This window comes from Salmo trutta, chromosome 19 (genome assembly GCF_901001165.1).
Source record: "Salmo trutta chromosome 19, fSalTru1.1, whole genome shotgun sequence".
Lineage (NCBI taxonomy): Eukaryota > Metazoa > Chordata > Actinopteri > Salmoniformes > Salmonidae > Salmo > Salmo trutta.
The window spans coordinates 29,524,185-29,550,467 of record NC_042975.1 but is presented as its reverse complement, the minus strand read 5'-3'; the positions used below and the strand labels follow the sequence as shown (position 1 = coordinate 29,550,467).

General features: G+C 41.6%; 1 protein-coding gene, 1 long non-coding RNA gene and 1 pseudogene across 2 annotated transcripts in view; 1 reads left to right on the top strand and 2 right to left on the bottom strand.

Annotated features, from left to right (window-relative positions):
- LOC115154309 (protein FAM222B) overlaps window positions 1-2,184 on the bottom strand; it is a 50,566-nt gene extending 48,382 nt beyond the window's left edge. The window contains exon 1 of the mRNA XM_029700394.1: window positions 1,971-2,184. The gene's annotated coding sequence lies outside the window, so the exon portion shown is untranslated. The remainder of the gene's footprint in view (window positions 1-1,970) is intronic.
- A 7,468-nt stretch (window positions 2,185-9,652) lies between these two features.
- Window positions 9,653-19,659, top strand: LOC115154307 (GTPase Era, mitochondrial-like; annotated as a pseudogene).
- Window positions 19,660-19,864: 205 nt separating this feature from the next.
- LOC115154308 (uncharacterized) lies at window positions 19,865-22,396 on the bottom strand. The gene is made up of 2 exons (XR_003867866.1): window positions 20,423-22,396; window positions 19,865-20,020 (listed from the first exon to the last, which is right to left on the bottom strand). It is a non-coding gene; the product is annotated as an uncharacterized LOC115154308 (long non-coding RNA).
- Between the last annotated feature and the right edge of the window lie 3,887 nt (window positions 22,397-26,283).

Below are 26,283 nucleotides of genomic sequence, written 5' to 3'. Positions count from 1 at the left end.
TGCACTACTATGGGGCAAAACATGGGGGGTTGGCTTAGACTGTTGACAGCATGCAAGCTATATTTCATCTCCAATGTTTATTGAATACGTAAATACATTTGCACAATGAGCACTTGTCTCAAATGCATTGTTACAGTTTTTGGTTGGTCATCCTGGCCATCCAGAATCACAATGACAGGCTAGCTTCTGCCCCATGGAAGCACGCACATCGTTTTCGTAACGTTGTCAGCTAACCCATCTATACTCCGGGCTGCGGCTACCCCCTCCTCCATATACATGGATATGTACAATTGTTTTACTCATCAACCCAGAATTCACATTTCGGTTCATGCCAATTGGATCTCGTTCGAATAGGAAGCCTCAGCCAATCAATCAAACAGCTTCTGCAAAGTAAAAAGCCAGATGCATGAGGTCGAGCTTTTGTTACCTTGCCAAACCTCTCACTGGTTTGTTCAAGAGGAGTCCAAGTTAAACAATAATAACTAAATGCTGGATTGTCGAGAGAGATTATATTCATGCTAATCTGTGAGACAGTCACAATACTGAGTGTCTGTCTATGAAAATGAGGAACAGTAGCCCTATCAGAAAAAAGCCCTGCAAAATGATAACAGTTTCTGACATCACATCCAAACCACTCCTTGACTGTCAGATCAATCTGAATATGGTGGCATTGACACACCTGACCCCTGTCTTGTTTCAAAGGCCACTGTTAGCTATGTCAGGTGCTTCTCCAGTCTCTCTCTCTCAGCCTCCACCTCACATAGAAATGATTAACCCTTTTTTTATTTAACTAGGCAAGTCAGTTAAGAACAAATTCTTATTTACAATGGCGGCCTACCCCGGCCAAACCTGGACAACACTGGGCCAATTGTGTGCCGCCCTATCTGACTCTCAATCACGGCCGGATGTGATACAGCCTGGATTCGAACCAGGGACTGTAGTGACGCCTCTTGCAATGAGATGCAGTGTCTTAGACCACTGTGCCACTCTGGAGCCCTGCCCTTGCATGGGTACTGGATGATTCAGTCTTATCAAAGCAGCACAGCAATTGGGCAACACACTGCGTAACGTTACTGTAAGTGTAAGCATAACAAATTCGACCTGGCCCACCCACCAGCGCCAGGCTGTCCAAATGCAGAAAGTTGGCAATCAATTAATTATCCATCTCCCCAGAGAAGAACACACCCGCTATTCGCCCCTGGCTGAGATGACAATATTTTAAGGAGGTGGTAGGCTTGTAAACAACATAGTTGACTCGTTATTCAGTGAAATGAAAATCAACCTGTGTGTAATTCAAAACAATTAGCTAGTTAATGCCACAATAAAGAAAATACAATCTTCATATTCTAACAAATTGGTTACAGTCGGTAACTACAGTACATTAGTTAGCTAAATGTTCGACAAAATGGTTAGGTAAAATAATGTATAGCTAATTAATTTATTGAGGATAATGTAATCCGTTATAATCCGTTCAATTATGATAGATTTAGCATCAACATTGGACGACATAAGATGCTGGCTAGTTGACACATTCAGTAGAGAAAACTGAAGTATCGAACGTAATGCCAAAATTCAGCTACCACTAACCTTGAATTAAGAGTTATTTGAACAAGGGAATAACGTTTAATCCAATTTTTGTAAGTGCAATATCGATAGCCAGCTTGTTCGCTAGCCCAAGATGTACTCTTAAAGGATACTACTGTATAGTTACAACTTAAGGTCCAATGACTCGTATGTGTAATGTAATGGACCCGAGAGTCATGATCAAGGGCTAGCTTGTTAGCATGCTAACTCGTAGCTAGCTACCTGGATAGCAGGCTAACTAGCAGGCTAACTAATGAAACACAAAGCTAGCAGCTTGTTAGCTAACGTTGACTCCTTTGTTGCCGTCTCTGCTTTGCACACATTTACGATAAGTAATTATCTTCCAGCGTGATGAACTAAATCAGATATTAGGTAGAAGTACTTACTCTCCATGTACCTCCTCGAAAGGCATTGCTTAAAACATCGTCATGGTTTAAAATTCAAATACAGATTTGTTTTGCTATTTGTTGTTGCTCTGCGTTGCCGAATCACTGCTGCTGCTGTCTGCGGCAGAAACTTCCAACGCATGCGCAGGATTTCTTAGCACCGAGCCAAGTCGGTCTTCTTGACTGAAGTTTTCCCCTAGGACCAGTTTGGTTTATTTTCCTAAATAATGATTAAGGTTTTGATAAGGTTAGGCATAGCTGGTCCTAGAACTGTGGTCAGTGACAACGTTTAACCGGGCAAAGTCCCAAGAAAAGAATGAGGGAAATGTCATCAATTAATAAACTCATGAAATGCATTGCTCTACTTAACATTTCCAGAATTGAATTGATATCCTTCATAATTGTGACAATAACAAAGGTGGTGATAATTATCATATTGATGGCGATATTGAATGCATAACATCTTGGTACATAATATATGTTAAATAAAAAATAAATAAAAATATGACTGGGCAAAAGTTTAATATTACAAATAATTGTATATTTCTACATTTGCAAGACTAGAAAACAGTTCATTGCTTATCACAGTAATTCAAAGCATGTATATGTACACATAATCCAGTGTCCACTTCATTCACCTCCCTATAGCCGGGGACTATAATTCAGGCAAATTTAAACCCGTTTTACCTAATTTCTACCAGCATGTCACATGCACAACCAAACTCTAGACCACCTTTACTCCACACACAGAGACGCATAGAAAGCTCTCCCTCGCCCCCCAATTGGCAAATCTGACCATAATTCCATCCTCCTGATTACTGCTTACAAGCTAAAACTAAAGCAGAAAGCACCAGTGACTTGCTCAACACGGAAGTGGTCAGATGACGTGAATGCTATGCTACAGGACTGTTTTTCTAGCACAGACTGGAATATGTTCCGGGATTCATCCAATGGCATTGAGGAGTATACCACCTCAGTCACCGGCTTCATCAATAAGTGCATTGACGACGGCGTCCCCACAGTGACCGTACGTACATATCCCAACCAGAAGCCATGGATTACAGACAACATCCGCACCGAGCTAAATGCTAGAGCTGCCGCTTTCAAGGAGCGGGAGACTAATCCGGACGCTTATCAGAAATCCCACTATGCCCTCAGATGAACCATCAAACAGGTAAAGCATCAATACAGGACTAAGATTGAATCCTACTACACCGGCTCTGACGCTCGTCGGATGTGGCAGGGCTTTAAAACTATTACGGACTACAAAGGGAAACCCAGACGCGAGCTGCCCAGTGACGCAAGCCTACCAGATAAGCTAAATGTCTTATGCTCGCTTCGAGGCAAGCAACACTGAAGCATGCATGAGAGCACCAGCTGTTCCAGATGACTGTGTAATCACAATATCCATAGCCAATGTGAGCAAGACCTTTAAACATTCACAAAGCCGTGGGGCCAGACATATTACCAGGACGTGTACTCAAAGCATGCCCGGACCAACTGGCAAGTGTCTTCACTGACATTTTTACCCTCTCCCTGACCGAGTCTGTAATACCTACATGTTTCAAACAGACCACCATAGTCCCTGTGCCCAAGAAAGCGAAGGTAACCTGCCTAAATGATTACCGCCCCGTAACATTCACATTGGTAGCCATGAAGTGCTTTGAAAGGCTCACATCAAGACCATCACGCCGGGAAACCCTAGACCCACTCCAACTCGCATACCTCCCCAACAGATCACACAATCTCAATTGTACTCCACACTGCACTTTCCCACCTGGACAAAAGGAACACCTATGTGAGAATGCTGTTCATTGACTACAGCTCAGCATTGAACACCATAGTACCCACAAAGATCATCACTAAGCTAAAGACCCTGGGACTAAACACCTCCCTCTGCAACTGGATCCTGGACTTCCTGACGGACCGCCCCCCAGGTGGTAAGGGTAGGCAACAACACATCTGCCACGATGATCCTCAACACTGAGGCCCCTCAGGGGTGTGTGCTTAGTCCCCTCCTGTACTTCCTGTTCACCCGCAACTGCGTGGCCAAGCCAGACTCCAATACCATCATTAAGTTTGCTGACGACACAAGAGTGGTAGACCTGATCACCGACATCGATGAGACAGCCTATAGGAAGGAGGTCAGAGACCTGGCAGTGTGGTACCAGGACAACAACCTCTCAATGTGACCAAGACAAAGGAGCTGATTGTGGACTTAAGGAAGAAGAGGGCCGAACAAGCCCCATTAACATCGGCAGGGCTGAAGTGGAGCAGGTCGAGAGTTTCAAGTTCCTTGGTGTCCACATCCCCAACATACTATCATGGTCCAAACACACCAAGACAGTTGTGAAAAGGACACGACAACACCTTTACCCCCTCAGGAGACTGAAATGATTTGGCATGGGTCCCCAGATCCTCAAAAAGTTCCACAGCTGCACCATCGGGAGCATCCTGACCGGTTGCATCACGGCAAGCGGTACCGGAGCACCAAGTCTAGGACCAAAAGGCTCCTTAACAGCTTCTACCCCCAAGCCATAAGACTGCTGAACAATTAATCAAATGGCCACCCAGACTATTTACATTGACTCCCATCTCCTTTGTTTTTACACTGCTGCTACTCTCTGTTTATTATCTATACATAGTCACTTTACAAATTACCTCGACTAATCTGTACCCCCGCACATTGACTCGGTACCGTAAATATTTTCTTAACTCTATTTCTTCAACTGCATTATTGGTTAAGGGCTTGTAAGTAAGCATTTCACGGTAAGGTCTACACCTGCTGTATTCGGCGCATGTGACAAATAATATTTAATTTGAATGACTTGATTTGAGTATAGATATCATTTTGAGGCTTGAAGAAAATGATAATCATACATTGAGATAATGTACTGTATCATTCCCTTATATTATAGTATATACCATGTCTGCATGCCAGGTATTTAGGAGCAGGTAATTATATATCTGTGATATAGGAATGAATATATTTTTGCTGGGAAAAATAAAAAACAAGTTACATAATGGTAGGCAAAGTAAAAAAAAAAATCTTAAATGATGATTTGAATCAGCAATACTACTGTACCGTGAATGATAATAAGTAGCAAGTATATGATATACAGTTGAAATCGGAAGTTTACATACACTTAGGTTGGAGTCATTAAAACCCGTTTCAACCACTCCACAAATTTCTTGTTAACAAACTATAGTTTTGGCAAGTCAGTTAGGACATCTACTTTGTGCATCACACAAGTACTTTTTCCAAAAATTGTTTACAGACAGATTATTTCACTTATAATTCACTGTATCACAATTCCAGTGGGTCAGAAGTTTACATACACTAAGTTGACTGTGCCTTTAAACAGCTTGGAAAATTCCATAAAATTATGTTATGGCTTTAGAAGCTTCTGATAGGCTAATTGATATCATTTGAGTCAATTGGAGGTGTACCTGTGGATGTATTTCAAGGCCTACCTTCAAACTCAGTGCCTCTTTGCTTGACCTCATGGGAAAATCAAAAGAAATCAGCCAATACCTCAGAAAAAAATTGTAGACCTCCACAAGACTGGTTCATCCTTGGGTGCAATTTCCAAACGCCTGAAGGTACCACGTTCATTTGTACAAACAATAATAGTACGCAAGTATAAACACCACGGGGCCATGCAGCCGGCATACCGCTCAGGAAGGATATGCGTTCTGACTCCTAGAGATGAACGTACTTTGGTTCAAAAAGTTCAAATCAATCCCAGAACAACAGCAAAGTACCTTGTGAAGATGCTGGAGGAAACAGGTACAAAAGTATCTATATCCACAGTAAAATTAGTCCTATATCGACATAACCTGAAAGGCCGCTCAGCAAGGAAGAAGCCACTGCTCCAAAACCGCCATAAAAAAGCCAGACTACGGTTTGCAACTGCACATGGGGACAACGATTGTACTTTTTGGAGAAATGTCTTCTGGTCTGATGAAACAAAAATAAAACTGTTTGGCATCATTATGTTTGGAGGAAAAAGGGGGATGCTTGCAAGCCGAAGAACACCATCCCAACCGTGAAGCACGGGGGTGGCAGCATCATGTTGTGGGGGTGCTTTGCTGCAGGAGGGTGCACTTCACAAAATAGATGGCATCATGAGGCAGGACAATTATGTGGATATATTGAAGCAACATCTCAAGACATCAGTCAGGAAGTTAAAGCTTGGTCGCAAATGGGTCTTCCAAATGGACAATGACCCCAAGCATACTTCCAAAGTTGTGGCAAAATGGCTTAAGGACAACAAAGTCAAGGTATTGGAGTGGCCATCACAAAGCGCTGACCTCAATCCCATAGAAAATTTGTGGGCAGAACTGAAAAAGCTTGTGCGAGCAAGGAGGCCTACAAACCTGACTCAGTTACACCAGCTCTGTCAGGAGGAATGGGCCAAAATTCACCCAACTTATTGTGGGAAGCTTGTAGAAGGCTACCTGAAACGTTTGACCCAAGTTAAACAATTTAAAGGCAATGCTACCAAATACTAATTGAGTGTATGTAAACTTCTGACCCACTGGGAATGTGATGAAAGAAATAAAAGCTGAAATAAATAATTCTCTCTACTATTATTCTGACATTTCACATTTTTAAAATAAAGTGGTGATCCTAACTGACCTAAGACAGGGAATGTTTACTGGGATTAAATGTCAGGAAATGTGAAAAACTGAGTTTAAATGTATTTGGATAAGGTGTATGTAAACTTCCGACTTCAACTGTACCTGATTGAGACATCATATGTCATTATATAATACATGGAAATTACTTGGTTATCATCCCGACCAGACCATTACAATCACCCAAGACAAATCCTGCCTGGCCTTCAAATGTTACTGCACCCAAATCCCAACATCAAGTGAGAGGGGCAGGGGGAGAGCTCTGTCTGAAAGCCCAATCACAGTGACTTCATCTGGGAACGGGAAAGTAACAGCACAGCAGTGGGCACATCAGGCCATAATACAAAGTTAATGACGCAGAATGGTGTCTTTTCTCCTGCCCCAGAATAATGTCAATACAGGATGTTTAGGAAAGCTGTACCTAATTACGCTTTTTAAATTCACCGCCGACATGATTGATGATTTCAAAGGGAGGCATAATCGATCCACTTTACAGACAAGTCATATTGATTGCAAGTCTAGATTGACTAACTTTTTTCTCTCTCTCCAATGACAGAGGGACTTTACAATCAACAGAGAATCTTTGTGACCTGGTGGGTGTTTCTTAAAAAGCATTTTGATGAAGGCCTTATAGAGGATGTGGCAGCTGTGCAGCTGCTGTATTGTGTTACTGACTGCAATCATCTGTAATGGATTGGTGAATGCTCGGTTGCATTGGCAACCCCTGCCTGCCTTCTCCCACAGCTACCTCTTGACGTGCTCATGTCTCATGCTTATTATTTCCTAAACTTTGTTATTTCTCGCCAGCAGCAAGGTTGACAGCATCACTCTAGCAGCTGCCTGTTAAGGCACATCTAGTTAGTCTGACTGCTATAGGAGATGCTGGGTAAATTTGACGTGACAGGAGTTACTTTCTGCCTGGAGTCAACATAGATGAGCAAGAGGAATGGAATTCACTGTATGTTTTGGGGGAGGTTACTGGCTTCATTGTTACTGACAATTAAGAACCATTACTGCTATCAAACATCACAGATGCAAGATAGAGAATAGAATGAATTGGAAAATGAACTAGATCAGAGAAGAGATCTTCTATGACAGTATTCCATTTCCACTTGGCAAGTGCACTTTAAATGGCAACATGGGCTCTACAATAATTTATGATTAAATGGTTTGCAGGCACAGCCATTTTGTTCTTTTTGGAGAGAGCCCTTTCCCTTTTTGAAGGCCAATGTTAATGCAGTCATAGAAAGAACTCCGATGCACTCCCACGTGAAATGGCCATGTGAGGAAAGCCCTGAGGGAGCAAAGGCCTTGAATAAATGTGTGCGAGTGTGTGTGAGTGTGAGTGTGAGTGTGTGTGTGTGTGTGTGTGTGTGCGTGTGCGTGTGTGTCTGTCCGTACGTGTGTGCATGCGTGCGTGAGTGTTTGAAAGCGCGTGAGAGAGAGCTCAGTTCCAACATACTGATCCTCAAATATCCTTCAGTTTCTAGTTCCACTAAAAGTCTATTCCACAGTGAGTGTCTGCTAAAGGCTCTGTTTTTGTTGCTCCCTCTTTTTCTGCACAACTTTTAGAGTTGGATGATGACAGATTGTGAGCTACCTGATATCCTACATCATCCTCCCCAGTGGAGGTGTTTGTTACATCCTGAGGGAGTCCTGGAAGACTAACAAGCAGCCGGCATGTTTGATGGACTATGAGGAAACATCTGCTCTCTCTTGCTTTACTTGCGAGGAAGGAGACTGAAAACAACATAATAAAATAGAACAAATCAATCGATCAACTACATATGCACTCCCTTATCCTTAAATTAACATTAGAGCAGACTTATAATGTATAAGCAAATCCAATTTTTGTCAACTTCGTGTTGTGAATTAGTGAGTAAGGACATTTAGGCATCGTTGCTGCGTATTCCTCCGGATAACATGTTGCTAAAGCCCAGGGCGTTTCGACTGCAGTGTTTTCCAAAACTGTGGTGCATGTGGGTACCCCCGGGGATAAACAAGTCAGTGCCAGGGGGTACGTAAATAGCCTTCGGGGACTGACAATCTGTAATGGCAGACTTGTCTGTTGCTTATTTTTCATGTATATTATCAAGCCATTTTTCTCAGTGTGATGATCCATAGGCCTATTTCATCAATAAAAGCTCAAGTTAATTTACTTTCAGTTGAGTATTAACAATGTTTGTACCATGTTTTGTGCTGCTACCATGTTGTTGTCATGTTGTGTTGCTACCATGCTGTGTTGTCATGTGTTGCTGCCTTGCTATGTTGTTGTCTTAGGTCTCTCTTTATGTAGTGTTGTGTTGTCTCTCTTGTCGTGATGTGTGTTTTGTCCTATATTTATATGTTATTTATTTTACATTTTTAATCCCAGCCCACGTCCCCTCAGAAGGACTTTTGCCTTTTGGTAGGCCGTCATTGTAAATAAGAATTTGTTTTTAACTGACTTGCCTAGTTAAATAAAGGTTAAATAAAAAATAAATAAATGAATTTGCCAGAGATAAGCAGCAGAGAGATTGCTATTATGGCCAAAAGCAATGGCTCAGAAGACACATTATTTATCATGGATGTAATGCAGAGAGCTGCTCCTTCTCAGGTGCAGCACTTTACAGTTTTAACATTTTAGCAGACGCTCTTATCCAGAGCGACTTACAGTAGTGAATGCATACATTTCATAAATTTGTATTTTCCGTACTAGTCCCCCGTGGGAATTGAACCCACAACCCTGGCTTTGCAAACACCATGCTCTACCAACTGAGCCACACGGGCATTCCTCTCAAACTGAAGACAGCTTTAAATTGTTTGTGATGTGTCAGCTATTGAATGCATATTTCTACATTATGTGGTTTTCTATAATGTGATCCAAAATTCAGTGTTTCCATTGGGGTTGAGACTGAGAGAGTATTTGACAGGAGATGGCATCAGAAGTCGAGCAATAAAGATCAATAGCGTTTCCTCCTCTTGTTCGCTAGTGGGCGGTAAAGCCAAAAGCTCGCCACAACAACCAAGCAGAACCTCTTCCACAGACAAAACCACTCTTTTGTTTATCCATCATGGCTGCCCCCCTAAGTGCAATATGAACGAAAACAATAATGCATGAAGTAACCTTGCGTTTCGGATAGTGTCACCGAAATATGTTGGAATTTCATCGATAACTAGGCAAGATAAGTTTATATCATAAATGGATTTCCGTGTGAGCATCTCGATTTTCCGAAAATCTGTATATTTTCCGAGAGTTGCTTTCAGCATCTCTGCGCCACTGTTAAATGTGTCACCGTTTCTCAGAACGGGTCAGTCATCTTCTACCTTATCTGCTTAGCTTTCTCTCAAATTAATAAGCGATCATATAAATGTAATAGCCTTCCCACCAACCAGAAATATATTTTATTTTGTCTGAAATAATACATTAACTGGAATGGGTCTGCGATAATTAGATTTTCTTGACAGCCATGCCTTATCCAGCTAGCTTTTTATTTCATTTTGAGGAAATAGCTCCATTGATGTCAGGTTACATACATGTCATTTAGCTATAATTATAATACTTTTTTAAAATCTGATTCCTGCGCCATTGTAAACTAGGCACAGCCGTTGCATCAGTTACCTGGCAGGGACACGCAGTGATGATGATGTTCTCGATGTCTCTTTCTGTTGCTTTGGTTTAGGATGGGCTGCCCGTCGTCCAGGCACCAATAATGGACAGGGTTTTTGCTTCACCCCCGCCTGTTTTATTACATCGGATGCGTTTTTGAGCAGACTGGCGAAAGGCAAAGCGGCAGAGACAGATGACAGTCTTTATCACTATCCAGCCTCAGTTCCGCCCGACAGCGGTAATCACAACTGCTGCTGCTGCCTCTGAAAACAAAAGAGGGTTACCTCCGGGCATAGTAGTACAGTTGCTACTTATGCAAATGCTGCGCACTGAATGTGTAGACTATAGTATGAATATTACATATGCCCCTTTATTCTGTAGATCTGTATTATGTACCTCATATTTTACTCATATTTCTGATGTCAACCCCTAAACTCTTGTTTCAGCTAAGCAAATATCATGGCTGGTGAAGGATCCAGATCAACCAGAGAAATCAAAGGTTTTAAGAGTGGCCATTATTGGTGCATCCAAATGCTGGGAAGTCCACACTGTCCAACCAACAGCTTGGCAGAAAGGTAGTCCACTTTATTGTACTGGCCAGTTTCTTCAGTTTAAGCTGTAAACATCATGGCATCAGTCAGCCTGGAGTTTATTTTCCATTAACACCAGTTTCTTTGAACATGATCTCTCATAGGTGTTCGCTGTTTCCAAGAAAGGGCATACCACACGGTCCCGTGCCCTCGGTGTTCTCACAGTAGATGACACACAGATTGTAAGTGAGAATCACCTCTCAGACCATGCATTGAGCATAGCAGAAATTTGGCAATTGTTCATTATTTTATCAGTGCTGTGTTACATTATGTACAGTATCTGTCCAATATACAAACGTTATATTTATTAGATAACCACACTTATACAGTTGAAGTCGGAAGTTTACATACACTTAGGTTGGAGTCATTAAAACTTGTTTTTCAACCACTCCACAAATTTCTTGTTAACAAACTGTAGTTTGTGCAAGTTGGTTAGGACATCTACTTTGTGCATGACACAAGTCATTTTTCCAACAATTGTTTACAGACAGATTATTTCACTTATAATTCACTGTATCACAATTCCAGTGGGTCAGAAGTTTACCTACACTAAGTTGACTGTGCCTTTAAACAGCTTGGAAAATTCCAGAAAATTATGTCATGGCTTTAGAAGCTTCTGATAGGCTAATTGACATAGTTTGAGTCAATTGGAGGTGTACCTGTGGATGTATTTCAAGGCCTACCTTCAATCTCAGTGCCTCTTTGTTTGACATCATGGGAAAATCAAAAGAAATCAGCCAATACCTCAGAAAACATTATTGTAGACCTCCACAAGTCTGGTTCATCCTTGGGAGCAATTTCCAAAAGTCTGAAGGTACCACGTTCATCTTTACAAACAATAGTACGCAAGTATAAACACCATGGACCATGCAGCCGGCATACCGCTCAGGAAGGAGACGCGTTCTGTCTCCTAGAGATGAACGTACTTTGGTGTGAAAAGTGCAAATCAATCCCAGAACAACAGCAAAGGACCTTGTGAAGATGCTGGAGGAAACAGGTGCAACGGTATCTATATCCATTGTAAAATGAGTCCTATATCGACATAACCTGAAAGGCCGCTCAGCAAGGAAGAAGCCACTGCTCCAAAACCGCCATAAAAAAAAGCCAGACTACGGTTTGCAACTGCACATGGGAACAAAGATTGTACTTTTTGGAGAAATGTCCTCTGGTCTGATGAAACAAAAAATGGCCATAAAGACCATCGTTATGTTTGGAGGAAAAAGGGGGAGGCTTGCAAGCCGAAGAACATCATCCCAACCGTGAAGCACGGGGGAGGCAGCATCATGTTGTGGGGGTGCTTTGCTGCAGGAGGGACTGGTGCACTTTACAAAATAGATGGCATCATGAGGCAGGACAATTATGTGGATATATTGAAGCAACATCTCAAGACATCAGTCAGGAAGTTAAAGCTTGGTCGCAAATGGGTCTTCCAAATGGACAATGACCCCAAGCATACTTCCAAAGTTGTGGCAAAATGGCTTAAGGACAACAAAGTCAAGGTATTGGAGTGGCCAACATAAAGCCCTGACCTCAATCCTATAGAACATTTGTGGGCAGAACTGAAAAAGTGTGTGCGAGCAAGGAGGCCTACAAACCTGACTCAGTTACACCAGCTCTGTCAGGAGGAATGGGCCAAAATTCACCCAACTTATTGTGGGAAGCTTGTGGAAGGCTACCCGAAATGTTTGACCCAAGTTAAACAATTTGAAGGCAATTGTAATGGCTGTCGTGAGAGAGAGTAGACCAAGGTGCAGCGGAGTTAGTGTTCATCATTGAATATTTAAAAAGAAAGAACACTATAAAAACAAAACAAGAAAACCGACAGCCAAACAGTCCTGTCAGGTGCAAAACACTAACAGAAACAATTACCCACAAAACCCAAAGGAAAAACATGCTCCTTATGTTTGACTCCCAATTTAGCAACAACGAACTTCAGCTGTGCCTGATTGGGAGCCACACATGGCCCAAAACAAAGAAATACAAAAACATAGAAAAAGGAACATAGAACGCCCACCCAATGTAACACCCTGGCCTAACCGAAATAAAGAACAAAAACCCCTCTCTATGGCCAGGGCGTTACAGCAATGCTACCAAATACTAATTGAGTGTATGTAAACTTCTGACCCACTGGGAATATGATGAAAGAAATAAAAGCTGAAATAAATCATTCTCTCTACTATTATTCTGACATTTCACATTCTTCAAAACAAAGTGGTGACCCTAACTGACCTAAGATAGGGACATTTTACTACGATTAAATGTCAGGAATTGTGAAAAACTGAGTTTAAATGTATTTGGCTGAGGTGTATGTAAACTTCTGACTTCAACTGTACATGCATACTTATACATTCTCTCTCTAGATTTTACTGGACACTCCTGGACTTACTACACCTTCAAAAGTCAAGAGGTGATTTGTTACACCGGTTTCATTACTGTGGTATTGCAGTGCATAAAATGAAATAGGCAAATCTCCAACGGGCTATTTATCTTCTCCACAGACACCAGCTGGAGAAGTCTCTCCTCGAGGATCCTTGGAATACAGTCAAGGAAGCTGACCTTGGTACTGTACGATTCTTCACTTTTCGGGCACACAGATGACTGCTGTAAGGCTATTGCTTTTCAGACAATCTAGTCTACGCTTTTTAAACAATATGTGGTCCCACACATTTTGCAGTTCCTTTGAAAGAAATATTTTTTTTCTCGCAAATGACAATGCACTGCATTGTGTTTATGTCCTCTTCTTGTTGTTATCTCTTCAGTGGTGATAATGGTGGATGTGTCGGACAAGTGGGCCTGCAACAAGCTAGAGTTTGAGGTCCTGATATGCCTGACCCAGTACCCAGATGTCCCAGCAGTCCTAGTTCTCAATAAGGTACTTCTCTATTTATGTAGCAAACACATGCAAACCTCATCCTCTCTCCATGGCCTCATCTTAAAGTCAATCATAGCACTGATCATATGCACTGAGGTGAGATCGTGGTTGTCATATGATATAATGCATTATTACCATGTAATATACTAGGAACTGTCTACTACATATGAATTGTTACATGAACCCTCTACTGTGTATTGTACAGGTTGACTCGCTGAAGAGCAAGAGCAGGTTGTTGGAGATTACAGCGGATCTGACATGTGGAGTGGTGAATGGGCGGAAGCTGCAGGTCCGCAGTGTGATCAAGCCCCCCTGTGCTGAGAGGAGGACGGACAGGGAGACCAGGACACCAGGGTCTGGAGATGAGGGCAAGCCAGGTGGTGATGTGGCTCCTGGTGAGGGCAGTGAGGCCCAGTCAGGGCTGAGTAAGGAGCAAGTGAGCGCTCTGAAGACCCAACAGGGCTGGGCCCACTTCAAGGATGTCTTCATGCTCTCTGCTGTGGATAGAGAGGATGTGGAGACACTGAAGGTGATGGTAGCTTATGGTCATATACGGACTAAAAGCAAATCTGATACCAAGTAGACAAGTACACTCGTGGAATAATTCAAGTTCTTTAAAACCCATGGAAAGCAATTGTGTCTATGTTGATGTGTGACAACTAATATTACTATAGACATCATGTCTGTCTGTCTGTCCTACAGAGGTACCTAGTAGTGGGGTCAAAGCCTGGTTCTTGGCAATACCACAGTGACGTTCTGACTAACCAGACTCCTGAGGAGGTCTGCACCAACACTGTCAGAGAGAAGCTTCTCGAGTATCTGCCCAAAGAAGTGCCCTACACAATGACACAGGTGACTTGTCATTATGGACGCACGCCGTCTTCACAGCCAGACAATACACTGCACTCATAGCCACATGTAGATGTAGTGCGTGTGCATGTCAACCATTTTAACTGTCAAGAGCTATCTTCTATCCCAGCTTGAGATGTATTGTAGGTCCAGTGTCGAATCACAATGATTTACTCTTTAGTCCCTAATATATGATGATTATGTGCCAGACATAAACATTGTAGCACATATAGAGAAATACTCACAGTAGTACTACCAATGGAGAGCTGGATATAGCAGTAAAACTGTATGTGAAGAAAGAAAGTCACATGGCATTTTCAGTAATATTTTGAATGTTGATTTAGATACAGTGCCCTCTGTAATTATTGGGACAGTGAAGCATTTATAAAAAAAAATTGCTGTATACTTCAACATTTTGGATTTGAACTCAAACAATGACTATGAGGTTAAAGTGTTTTCATTCATATCGGGTGAACCATTTAGAAATTACAGCACTTTTTGTACATAGTCCCTCCATTTTAGGGGAGCAAAGGTTTTGGGAAAAATTCACATATATGTTTATTAAAGTAGTAAAAAGTTAGGTGAATCATGAGTGAGAAGGTTATAGACGCTCAAATATCATTACCCCCCCAAATAATGCTAACCTCCCCTGTTATTGTCATGGTGAGAGGTTAGCATGCCTTGGGGGTACAATATTTGTGCTTTCTCACTCATCATTATTCACAATTCATTCAGGATTATCCGTAATCATGGTAGCATCCACATTTATTTACAATAAAAGTGACTCCAAAATGACACAATACATTATTTACCATTAATTTCTATTGGGCACAAAATAATCTGAAACACAACCAAAACAAAGAGCAAATGCATCCAACAAATTTGTAGAGTCACAACCTTGATGTAGTCATTGCATGCTATGAATATGGGAACAAATACCTAACTTTTTACTACTTTAATACATATATACAGTTGAAGTAGGAAGTTTACATACACCTTAGCCAAATACATTTAAACTCAGTTTTTCACAATTCCTGACATTTAATCCTAGTAAAAATTCCCTGTCTTAGGTCAGTTAGGATCACCACTTTATTTGAAGAATGTGAAATGTCAGAATAATAGTAGAAAGAATGATTTATTTCAGCTTTTATTTTTTTCATCACATTCCCAGTGGGTCAGAAGTTTACATACACTCAATTAGTATTTGGTAGCATTCAAATCAAATCAAATTTATTTATATAGCCCTTCGTACATCAGCTGAAATCTCAAAGTGCTGTACAGAAACCCAGCCTAAAACCCCAAACAGCAAGCAATGCATGTGAAAGAAGCACGGTGGCTAGGAAAAACTCCCTAGGAAAAACTCCCTAGAAAGGCCAAAAACCTAGGAAGAAACCTAGAGAGGAACCAGGCTATGAGGGGTGGCCAGTCCTCTTCTGGCTGTGCCGGGTGGATATTATAACAGAACATGGTCAAGATGTTAAAATGTTCATAAATGACCAGCATGGTCAAATAATAATAATCATAGTAGTTGTCGAGGGTGCAACAAGCACGTCAGGTGAACAGGTCAGGGTTCCGTAGCCACAGGCAGAACAGTTGAAACTGGAGCAGCAGCATGGCCAGGTGGACTGGGGACAGCAAGGAGTCATCATGCCAGGTAGTCCTGAGGCATGGTCCTAGGGCTCAGGTCCTCCGAGAGAAAGAAAGAAAGAGAGAATTAGAGAGAGCATATTTAAATTCACACAGGACACCGGATAAGACAAGAGAATACTCCAGATGTAACAGACTGACCCTAGCCCCCCGACACATAAACTACTGCAGCATAAATACTGGAGGCTGAGACAGGAGGGACCAGAAGACACTGTGACCCCATCCGATGATACCCCCGGACCCGGCCAAACAGGCAGGATATAACCCCACCCACTTTGCCAAAGCACAGCCCCCACACCACTAGAGGGATGTCTACAACCACCAACTTACCGTCCGAAGACAAGGCCGCATTGCCTTCAAATTGCCTTCAAATTGTTTAACTTGGGTCAAACGTTTCGGGTAGCCTTCCACAAGCTTCCCACAATAAGTTGGGTGAATTTTGGTCCATTGCTCCTGACAGAGCTGGTGTAACTGAGTCAGGTTTGTAGGCCTCCTTGCTCGCACACGCTTTTTCAGTTCTGCCCACAAATTTTCTATTGGATTGAGGTCAGGGCTTTGTGATGGCCACTCCAATACCTTGACTTTGTTGTCCTTAAGCCATTTTGCCACAACTTTGGAAGTATGCTTGGGGTCATTGTCCATTTGGAAGACCCTTTTGCGACCAAGCTTTAACTTCCTGACTGATGTCTTGAGATGTTGCTTCAATATATCCACATAATTGTCCTGCCTCATGATGCCATCTATTTTGTGAAGTGCACCAGTCCCTCCTGTAGCAAAGCACCCACATAACATGATGCTGCCACCCCTGTGCTTCACGGTTGGGATGGTGTTCTTCGGCTTGCAAGCATCCCCCTTTTTCCTCCAAACATAATGATGGTCATTATGGCCAAACAATTCTATTTTTGTTTCATCAGACTAGAAGACAAAAAAGTACGAGCTTTGTCCCCATGTGCAGTTGCAAACCGTAGTCTGTCTTTTTTATGGCAGTTTTGGAGCAGTGGCTTCTTCCTTGCTGAGCGGCCTTTCAGGTTATGTTGATATAGGACTCATTGTACTGTGGATATAGATACTTTTATACCTGTTTCCTCCAGCATCTTCACAAGATCCTTTGCTGATGTTCTGGGATTGATTTGCACTTTTCGCACCAAAGTACGTTCATCTCTAGGAGACAGAACGCGTCTCCTTACTGAGCGGTTTGACGGCTGCGTGGTCCCATGGTGTTTATACTTGCGAACTGTTGTTTGTACAGATGAACGTGGTACCTTCAGGCGTTTGGATATTGCTCCCAAGGATGAACCAGACTTGTGGAGGTCTACAATTCTTTTTCTGAGGTCTTGGCTGATTTCTTTTGATTTTCCCATGAGGTCACGCAAAGAGGCACTGAGTTTGAAGGTAGGCCTTGAAATACATCCACAGGTACACCTCCAATTGACTCAAATGATGTCAATTAGCCTATCAGAAGCTTCTAAACCCATGACATAATTTTCTGGAATTTTCCAATCTGTTTAAAGGCACAGTCAACTTAGTGTATGTAAACTTCTGACCCACTGCAATTGTGATACAGTGAATTATAAGTGAAATAATCTGTCTGTAAACAATTGTTAGAACAATTAATTGTGTCATGCATAAAGTAGATGTCCTAATTGACTTGCAAAAACTACAGTTTGTTAACAAGAAATTTGTGGAGTGGTTGAAAAACTATTTTTAATGACTCCAACCTAAGTGTATGTAAACTTCCGACTTCAACTGTAAGTGAATTTGTTCCAATACTTTTGCTCCCATAAAATGGGGGGACTATTTACAAAAAGTGTTGTAATTTATATACAGTATGCATTAAAATATATTGATTAAAATACCCTCAAATAAAATTTGACAATCTGTCCTTTAACTTCATAATCATTGTTTGGAGTAGAGAGCCAAAAGAAGAAACAATATTTCATGGTTCCAATAATTACAGATGGCGCTGTATATGTCCCCTGTTGTGAAACATGTCAATGACACCCCCACCAACCTAACTACCCAGTTACTAATGAACATGTGAGAAGTCATCAGTGGAAGAAGATAAAGACAAGAAGGAGAGAAGTAACGGTAACTTTCTCGCAGACGGATCGAGGTTCCATGCTCTGTGTGTGTGGCATTTCACACAGGCCTGTCAATGTGTCGACAGATAGTTCATCTGAACCGGCTGTTTTTTGACTTCTTCCCCTCCCCCCTTACATCACATTCCCATAGTGATTCTACAGCTTGCTTTTACATGACATCTCTGTCAGGTTTGGGGTCAATTCCATTTAAATTCAGTTAGGAAGTAAACGGAACATTTAAATTTCAGTTCCGAACAACGGGGGAAATTGTAATAGGAATTTCAATGTGCTTCCTGAATTGACTGAATTGAAATGGAATTGACCCCAACTCTGATCTGTATCCTGTCCCAACCATTTCCCCCTAATGTGTAAGAGATGAAGCTGCTCAGCCATGTGTTCTCTGACTGATGATTACATGTGTAGATTAACAGTTTTTTCATACTCTTTAGCTTCAAGTCACTATACCTGGAGTTCTTTAGCATGTAATAACTTGTAAATATTTGAGCAGACTCCTTTTTAAACCATACTTGTTTCATGTCAGACAGACTGGATGAATGTTAGCCTACATCTGCAGTGGTGCAGCAGTGCTCAGTGATTTAAACTTGATCCCTGCACCAGACTACTCTCTAGTTTTCATTCAGTTAAGTGAATGATAACAGAGTTGAAAGTCATTGATTTACTGTATATTTGGTTGTTAGGACCGAGTAAGTATTACAGTATAAATTATTCTTATCTGCTGTAGTAACTTGGGTCCTCTTGTGGACTTAAAACATTGGCATCATATTGAAATGCATGCTCATATTAATATAATGTATTTCCTTTTCTCTGTTTTTTTTATTTCTCCTGGTGACAGAAAGTGGTGATTGGCCAGGCTGGTCAGATGGTTTCCAGGATAGCCAGAGAGGCTGGAGAGGACCTTAGCACTGTGTTCCTCAGGGAGGTCAAGCTGAGGCTCTCAGTGAAGGTGAAGAATTGAAGAGGATTATGGGAAACAGAGTATTTTGATCATCTGGGGCAAACACAGTATTATGGTGGCCTAGTGTGTTGGAAATTAACACTCTTGTACTCTATGGATTCTTTGGATACTATATTCAATGAAAGATCTGACTGGTTTCTATTGCTTGACTGTGGACAGACCTACAGCTAAACTGTGCTGCTGAGAGCTTGTGAGTGCTCGTCGTGAGTCAGCTATTGAGAGTTAATGGAAACACAGAGTGACAGCTCTCTCCCCTTGAACTTGTTCCCGGCCTTTTCTACAGTCACTTCTCTCAAATGTCATCATACTGTATTCTTGCATAAGCATTGCTCTTGAGTAAAGGATGACGTGCGTATATTTTTGCATATATTTTCCACTGGTTTGTCTTTCAGAGATTCTGTAACATATTATCTTGTAATTATAACCTCTATTTTTTAAATGGTATATTTTGGTGTGTGTGTGTGTGGTGAGGTGAACTGTGAAAAGGTTCATGTTGTATTTTAGGCTCCCAGAACCTTCCTCTTGGCAGTAGACCTCTGCCTCACCTGGCCCTGTGATGATTGAACTGGGAGTAGCACAGTCACGTTCTGTCTGTCGAATGTCCCTGTTGTGCTATCCACCCCCTGTCTCTCTCCTCTCACTCTTTCTCTGTCAGCTGACAATAGCATTGCTGTCCCCTCAAGCCTTGATTTCTATCCCTTTCTCTCTCGCTCTCTTTCTATCTTTCCTTCTTATTCTCTCTCAAAGCAAAACCCCTGAGGACTGAATTGTTTCTCTTTAATGGAATTCAAAATAGAGCGCTAACCTGCTGGTAAAATAGAGCGCTAACCTGCTGGTGGTAAGATAGAGCGCTAACCTGCTGGTGGTAAAATAGAGCGCTAACCTGCTGGTGGTAAAATAGAGCGCTAACCTGCTGGTGGTAAGATAGAGCGCTAACCTGCTGGTGGTAAAATAGAGCGCTAACCTGCTGGTGGTAAAATAGAGCGCTAACCTGCTGGTGGTAAAATAGAGCGCTAACCTGCTGGTGGTAAAATAGAGCGCTAACCTGCTGGTGGTAAAATAGAGCGCTAACCTGCTGGTGGTAAGATAGAGCGCTAACCTGCTGGTGGTAAGATAGAGCGCTAACCTGCTGGTGGTAAAATAGAGCGCTAACCTGCTGGTGGTAAAATAGAGCGCTAACCTGCTGGTGGTAAGATAGAGCGCTAACCTGCTGGTAAAATAGAGCGCTAACCTGCTGGTGGTAAGATAGAGCGCTAACCTGCTGGTGGTAAAATAGAGCGCTAACCTGCTGGTGGTAAAATAGAGCGCTAACCTGCTGGTGGTAAAATAGAGCGCTAACCTGCTGGTGGTAAAATAGAGCGCTAACCTGCTGGTGGTAAAATAGAGCGCTAAACCGTTGGTAAAATAGAGCGCTAAACCGTTGGTAAAATAGAGCGCTAACCTGCTGGTAAAATCGGTCAGATAATGGTAAATAGGTTAATTTCTCCCCCTCCCTGTAAGTTTGCTCTATGCGCTGTCACTATCCAGGCTATCTTGATGAAAAACAAGTGTGTGGCCTAAAGCAAGGCCAAAGAGAGAGAGAGATAAAGAGAGGGAGGGCTGGGGTGTCTCAATGAAGAGAGAGAGTGAGACGGTGAGAAGAAGAGGGGGAGAAAGAGGGCTGTAATGTCTCAGTTCACTCTGTCTACAGAAACAGCTGCTCTCCATTGATTACACTGGCAGTTACACTCCTAACAACCGTATGTTTAGTGCAGAATACTAGAGGTAATCTTCAATTAGACAAACCAACTGCTTTGCAAGGAGTATATGAAATGATAAATAAATTTAAAAAAATAATATGTATGCTTTCATACAATTTCATATGTGTAACCTGTCCATGCATTGAGGTGGTAACCTTGGTACAGTATTTAACATTCAGAGTGAGATGTACACCAAGACATTGATAGTCATTCTTTGGTTTTTAATTTTAAACATTATTTCACAAGTCAACAAGCATCTTACAATATCAAAATCAGCTCTTAAACACAACTTTGGCTCTTGGTATCACTAAGGTGTTGTAATCAAATGCGACTTCTTGCCAGGAAGACGAGACCAGTCCACCAGTTTTTAGTTTCCTTTAACGCAACTCCAGATGACATTGAGAAGCAGCATTAGAACCCTTACCATTGCTAAAACTCAGTAATGGTAACGGTTTGAGCGCCACCCTCTAGCTTCCAACCGCCAGCAGCATCCGTCCATGGGTGTACTATTGTAGCTATGACATTGAGAGGCATCAATAGAACCCTTACCATTGCTAAAACTCAGTAATGGTAACGGTTAGATTGCCACCCTCTAGCTTCCAACCGTCAACAGCTTGTGTGTGTGTTCTGATAGTATCCGGAGGGGGAATGAGACCCTGGATAGTACATCATCTATACTGTAGTGTCACCATAACGAACTTACAGTATATGATGATATCCTGTCCAGGGTACAAGACTAACGAACAATGTCCCATGATGACATTGCCTAAATGAATAAACCTATTGGGGATAAAATTATGGATATTACATATTAAATAAATACACAAACAAATATGTACAGAAACAGGGTTGAGTCAATATGTTATCAATGTGTTATAACATATTCTGAGAAGTCAACCACCCAGGGAATGAATACAATATGCATGCTATATTACAGAATGATATTTTCTTGCATGATCCACATCAATTTCTTAATCAAATCTATTGAAGTCCTATTGCAAGACTAACCAAGAGCAGATCCCACATTGCATTATATACCGATACCATGTACATGAGTTTTCTTAATGTAATTGCTTGTAGTTAACTAAAAGAAACCACTTGCAGAGCATCTTAATAGAGGACCTTCTCTAAACCACTAAACATCAGCTCTCTCCCCTAATTATCCCCTTCAAATGAAGCCCAATTGACAGCTTCAGAGGTTTAGCGTGACTGGGTTAAGTGATCAAAACGTCTGTAAATTTCACATAGTGGGCCTTTAAATGTTCACCTCACCTCCATGTCTGGTCTGTCTGCGTTGTCCTCTCTCCTCTTGAAGAAAGAAAGTGTTAATTAAGGGCGTTGGTTGTTTTCTATTACCACGCTGCTCTGGTTTACAACAGCCAGCACGTCTCCAACACCACCACGTTGTTCACAGACTCATGACAGCTCGCAAAGGTGTCCTTTAAGGCCACCAGATCATTTGCATATGGTGATGACATCAGAGCTGTGGCCCCCTTATCTATCATGCTCTGGGTCTTGTCCCGTTTGCCTCTGATCTAATGATGTGCCCCACCCCTTCTAATCAGACCCCAAACAGTTTTGCAACATCAGGTGTTTGATATCTCATCTGACACCCCTCCATGCCCCTGTACACACCCATTCCAAAGCAAGTTTTTCTTAAGAAATGTTTTTCTCCCGTTTTTTTGGCCTTATTTTGGCAGATTTATTTCCAGCTTGCATTTTGTTTAACAAATTGTCTATGTCTCTTTTGTCAACATTCAAACTCACCCAAGCAAACATGACCTATTGTTAAAACATGACCTCCACTGAACTGGTTATTGAAGTCACTGAATAATTAAACATTATGACCTTAAGTGGACATCCTAAGAAACAGCCAACTGAAATAATTTCAGTCTTAAAACTTTCAAAAATGTATTCGGACACACCTACTCATTCCAGGGTTTTTCTTTATTTTTACTGTTTTCTACATTGTAGAATAATCGTGAAGACATCAAAACTATGAAATAACACATGGAATCATGTAGTAACAAAAAAGTGTTAAACAAATCAAAATATATTGTATATTTTAGATTCTTCAAAGTAGCCACCCTTTGCCTTGATGACAGCTTTGCACACTTTTGGCATTCTCTCAAACAGCTTTTAATGTTTTATTTTATTTAACCTTTATTGAACTAGGCAAATCAGTTAAGAACAAATTCTTATTTACAATGACAGCTTTATGAGGAATGCTTTTCAAACAGTCTTGAAGGAGTTCCCACATATGCTGAGCACTTATTGGCTACTTTTTCTTCACTTTGCGGTCCAACTCATCCCAAACCATCTCAGTTGGGTTGAGGTCGGATGACTGTGGAGGCCAGGTCATCTGATTCAGCACTCCATCACTCTCCTTGGTCAAATAGCAATTATAAAGCCTGGGGGTGTATTTTGGGTCATTGTCCTGTTGAAAAACAAATGATAGTTCCACCAAACTCAAACCAGATGGGATGGCGTATCGCTGCAGAATGCAGCGGTAGCCATGCTGGTTAAGTGTGCCTTGAATTCGAAATAAATCACTGACAGTGTCATCAGCAAAGCACCCCCACACCATCACACCTCCTCCATGCTTCACGGTGGGAACCCCACGTGCGGAGATCATCCATTCACCTACTTTGCGTCTCACAAAGACATGGCAGTTGGAACCAAAAATCTAAACTTTGGACTCATCAGACCAAAGGACAGATATCCACCGGTCTAATGTCCATTGCTCGTGTTTCATGGCCCAAGTAAGTCTCTTCTTCTTATTGGTGTCCTTTAGTAGTGGTTTCTTTGCAGCAATTCGACCATGAAGGCCTGATTCACGCAGCCTCCTCTGAACAGTTGATGTTGAGATGCGTCTGTTACTTGAACTCTGTGAAGCATTTATTTGGGCTGCAATTTCTGAGGTGCAGTTAACTCTAATGAACTTATCATCTGCAGCAGAGGTAACTGTGGGTCTTCCTTTCCTGTGACGGTCCTCATGAGAGCCAGTTTCATTATAGCGTTTGATGGTTTTTGCGACTGCACTTGAAGAAACTTTTAAAGTTCTTGAAATTTTCCAGATTTACTGACCTTCATGTCTTAAGGTAATGATTGACTGTTGTTTCTATGTTTAGTTAAGCTGTTATTGCCATAATATGGACTTGGTCTTTTACCAAATAGGGCTATCTTCTGTATAGCACCCCTACCTTGTCACAACACAATGCATTAAGAAGGAAAGAAATTCCACAAATTAACTTTTAACAAGGCACATCTATTAATTGAAAAGAATTCCAGCTGAAGCTGGTTGAGAGAATGCCAAGAGTGTGCAAACCTGTCATCAAGGCAAAGGGTGGCTACTTTGAAGAATCTCAAATATAACATATATTTTGATTTGTTTAATACTTTTTTTGTTACTACATGATTCCATATGTGTTATTTCATAGTTGTGATGTATTCACTATTATTCTATAATGTAGAAAATTGTAAAAATGGCAAGGTTCTGCTTTTCTTTTCTTAGTCAACCTTGTGTTCTTTTTCTTTGTGTTCTGGAACGTAGCCCTGTTTCTTTGTGTTCTGGAACGTAGCCCTGTCTTTCATTTTTGTTCATTGTTTTCACCTGTGTTCGTTTCTCACCTGGTCTCATCAGCTCCCTAGTTAGTTCAGTTCTTTCTGTTTGTATGGTTGTGAGGTATTGTTTGTTTTTGACTGCCTACCTGTGTTTGACCATTGCCTGCCTGTGACCACGATTTCTTAATAAACATCTGCCGCGCTCTGCGCGTAAATCTGCACCTTTTTCTCCCTGAGTATTCATTACAAAAATAAAGAAAAACCCTGTTATGAGTAGGTGTGTCCAAACTTTTGACTGGTACTGTATAATATTTGACAGTTCCTCTCCACTACAAATACTTTATAATTCACGTCATGGCAAATGCAATCAATTGTGTCTTAGATCTTGACAACAAAGGAAAGGGTATCCAACTATCAGCAGCTGATTTCAACTGAATATTATGCAATGACTCTTCTTGATGTAAATGTTAGTGGTTTGAGTCATCTACATATCAAACATAACTGCAACCATCTTTCAGGAGCATTCATTGTGGTTGGCATATTTTCTGACACAATATTTGTATCACATTTCAACAAAATTGAAATAAATATGTATGATGCACGTGGGAGGTGTCGGGTGACACGGTTTGGGGTGAGGACAGAGGTGGGGGCGACAACTTAGCCCAGTTACTGTGGAAACAAGCTCCCCAGTTTGGGCGGGGGACCAGGGGGGTGTGAGTGGTCGGGTTGATCCTACAGATAAAGACGTAAGCAGGCCTATCTGGGCAGCACCATTGAGGTGCCTGGTGTCCCTCCAACTCTTTATCAGCAAAGAGTTGGAGGGGCACCAGGCACTAGCAGTTCTGGGGGGGAGGGTCAGGGGGGGCCAGTGCCCCTGTGACAACAATTTTGGACCCCCTTGTGGCCCCCCTAAATGTGGAGTATGAAATAATTTTTACATAACAAATTTTTGCTATCGTTCTTTTTTTACATCCGTTATTAGACAGGTGGCAACGGGGAACATGGTCATTTGCCTGCTAATGCCTGCAATGCAGTGAAGAAAACGATATGACAACAATAACGTCTAATGTAACTGGCCCCTCTAACAGTACAACTGGCCCCAGCTTGGCCCCCCCAGTTGAAATGGTCTAGAACCACCACTGGCACCAGGCACCAGGGAAATAAATTGAGATTTCTGTGAATTTTACAGCGCATTCAAATAAAAATGTATTTCTGAGGCCAGCCAGACATTTAAGAGCAGGAGGACAAAAATGTAATTTATTTAAGTACGGAATGAAAAATAATAATACACATTTGCTTTACTTTGTAAGAATGCAGTTTCACATTTCACATCTTAATCAGACTAAATGTTCTTCTTAATATTACTAAGTATGTATCAGATGGAAGTATTGGGGGAAAATAAATAAATGTCACGACTTCCGCCGAAGTCGGCTCCTCTCCTTGTTCGGGCGGCGTTCGGCGATCGACGTCACCGGCTTTCTAGCCATCGCCGCTCCATTTTTCTATTATCCATTTGTCTTGTCTTGTTTCCATACACACCTGGTTATCATTTCCCCAATCAATCTACTTGTATTTAACCCTCTGTTTCCCATCATGTTTTGTATGTAATTGTTTCATGTTTTTCGTGGTGTTTGATTTACGCGCTTTACTTTGGTTATGTTCCGTGGTTTTGAGCGCATTTTTATTTATGTAGTGCTCTCCTATTTTGGAACTATAATAAAGTGCGCCTGGTTACATTTCGCTTCTCTCCTGCACCTGACTTCGC